Genomic DNA, 3,171 nt, shown 5'->3' with positions numbered 1-3,171 from the left:
ACCATTCTACTCCTTCCTATTCCCCCCTCACAACTACTACACTAATGAAACAGCATAATGAAATAATAGAAAGTGTGGCAGGCCAAAAATCCTAAAAGGAACATAACTTCAGGCCTGACAGGCGGCCTCTCTTCAGAAGAGAAACATTTCCTGAAAAGAGAATAACATAAAAGTTAACATAACAAAACTAACCACCTCTTCCCCCTTCAGGGGGACCCTTTGGGTTATCAGGAAACTTCTCATGGAATTGTTCTACTAACTTCTCCACTTTTAAGTCCCAGCTTTTTATCCAAGTGGCTTCAGGCAAGGGGTAACCCTTTCATTGCACTAAATATTGTAAGCGACCCCTATTCAGCCTGGAGTCTACAATTTTTTCCACTTCAGATTGTGGTTCCCCTTCTATCACTACAGGAGGAGAAAAAGCTTGGGTGGATGCTCTTATGCTAGACCCAATTACTGGTCTCAACAAGCTATACTGAAATTCTGGGTCAATTTTCCCCAGGCGTCTGGGTAGACTGGGTTGAATTGTAACTGGGTTAACTATCTTCACTATTGGGGATGGACCTAGAAATTTTGGACCAAATTTCTTGCTAGGCATTCTTAATCTTATAGCAATAGCCATAGCAATAGCAATAGCAATAGCAGTTAGACTTATATACCGCTTCATAGGGCTTTCAGCCCTCTCTAAGTGGTTTACAGGGTCAGCATATTGTCTCCAACAACAATCCGGGTCCTAATTTTACCCACCTCGGAAGGATGGAAGGCTGAGTCAACCCTGAGATTTGAACTGCAGAACTGCAGTCAGCTGAAGTAGCCTGCAGTGCTGCATTTAACTACTGCGCCACCTTGGCTCTTAATCTTATGTATTTGGTAGACACAAAAACTTTGTCCCCCACATGGAGGGGGTTTGGAGCGAGCGGTGTTTATCAGCTTGCTTCTTGTAGGCTTCTGTCGCATCTGCTAGACAGTGTTCCCTCTAAGGTGCACGCATGCGCGGCCGCGCACATAATATGGAAACACCGCGTAGCAGTTTCCAAGTGCCGCGCATGATCCTGTTAGATGAGAGGCCACTCTCTGCTCCGGCGCTAACTTTTATTTTTATTTATTTATTTATTTATTTATTTATTTATTTATTTATTTATTTATTTATTTATTTATTTGTCTTGTATGCCGCCCATTCCCGGAAGACTCCGGGCGGCTCACAAAAGACAAGGGAAAGGGGGGAAATGAGACAAAGACAACATATTAAAAACAAGACCAATATTCACAATTTCCGTGGAGGTAGATGTTTCTCAGCTCCCCCCAGCCTGCTGGAACAGCCAGGACTTGGTGGCTTTGCGGAAGGCTGGGAGGGTAGCCAGAGGGCCGGAGCTGCAACAGAGAAGGCTCTCCCCCGGGGAGTCGCCAGCTGACATTGGCTGGCAGATGCGCTCCTGGGCTTTCTTTGCATAATGGTTGGAGTCCCTGCCGATTCTGCTCCAAGCTGCGGAACATCCAGGGTGATTTATGTCACAGAAGTTATACCTCTCCACTCTCGGGGCAGAGGCAGGGAAAGTTTTGCTCTTTAGTTGGTTGTGCAGCTGGACTTAGGCGGTGGGGGAGATAAAGTGGGCGTCTTCCACCCTCTCTTGCTCACACTTGCCGGTTCCCAGGACAATCTAGAGCCAGCAGGGAACGAGCAACGGCTGTTGGCTCCCATTCGGATTGGATTGCGCCCACCCCCTCCTGGCAGAGGCTTCACTTGACTGAAGTGGGGAAGCTCATTAACCGGCCGCTTTGGGGGGTTCCGGCTGGCTTTCGGGGCACAGTGGTATGAGCCGAAGGGTAGTAAGTCCGACCAGTTGTCTCGCTGATAGTCCACATAACATCGGATATATTGTTTCACCATTGCATCGGCCCTCTCCGCTCGCAGTTCATGCTGGGATGAACCTCTGAGCTCAGTTCTTATGTGGACCCAATGGTACGTAGGACCTCTCTCCAGAACTTGGCTGTGAACTGGACCCTGTGGTCTGAAATGATCCTCTTTGGCACTCCGTGCAGGCGATAAATGTGTTTCACAAACATTTTCACTAATTTCTTTGCGGATAGCAATCCTGAGCAAGCAATGAAGCGTGCCTGCTTGGAAACCAAATCAATAACTGTCCAGATTACTCTATTCCCACTGCTGTCTGGGAGTTCAACGATGAAGTCCATTGTGACCTCTTCCCATGGTCGGTTAGGGCTGGCCACTCATTGTAGTAGTCCAGGGGACTTCTCCGGCAGTGGTTTCATCATTGCACAAGTAGCACAGCTTTTTACGTAATCTTCCACCTCCGACTTCATCTTTGGCCACAAAATTGACATCTGGCGAGGTGGAGCGTTTTTAGGAATCCAAAGTGGCCTCCTAGTTCCACCTCATGGCTTTGCTGTAGAACTTCCAGCCTCAACCCCTCAGGGACATACAGTTTGGACCCTTTCCAGACTAATCCACTTTCCATTGTTAGGATTTCCTGGTTATTGTTGAGCCACTGGTCTGTTGGGAGCACCAATTTCATAGTTGTCATCAGCTTATCCTGGCTTTGGTTAGTGACTTGGGCTATCTTTTGGTGGGAGGAAAAAATGATGGGGTGAACAACTTCTCCCTTCTTACTGTTGTCCTGTGTTTTTTTCCACAAAACATCCCCCAACAAGTTTTTTGGTACTTGTTGGACCCCTGGGGGTTTTGTCTCTGCTGCAGGTTCTAGGCTCTTGGGTTCAATCATCCCTGGCTGGCCCTTTTCCTCCACCGGTGGTAGCAGCCCAAATGCAATCATCAATTTCCTACCACCGTCTTCCCACTTTATCGTGGGTTTCCACTTGTCAAGCCATGCAAGCCCCAAGATTATTTTTTCCGGCATCTCTGGAGCCACAATGAATCTGAGAAGCTCATAGTGGTGGCTCACTTGTAACTTCAGTTCAGTTATTAGCGTGGCTGGGGCCCCTCCAATTAGCGTTCCATCTACCTCTCAACCCAAATGGGACAGGCTAGGTGTCTTGTGCGTATGCCTAGTTGCTTGACAATTGACATGCTGATTAAGCATCGCGTGCAACCGGTGTCCACAACTGTTTCAACTTCCCCTTCCACCCCCGTCTCAGGTACTTGGAGATTGACTTGGAAGGCGAAGGGGCGGATGGGTGCATTCACCATTGGGT

This window comes from Thamnophis elegans, chromosome 2, assembly GCF_009769535.1.
Source record: "Thamnophis elegans isolate rThaEle1 chromosome 2, rThaEle1.pri, whole genome shotgun sequence".
Classification (NCBI taxonomy): domain Eukaryota; kingdom Metazoa; phylum Chordata; class Lepidosauria; order Squamata; family Colubridae; genus Thamnophis; species Thamnophis elegans.
The sequence above is the reverse complement of the archived record's forward strand: the minus strand, read 5'-3'. Positions refer to the sequence as shown.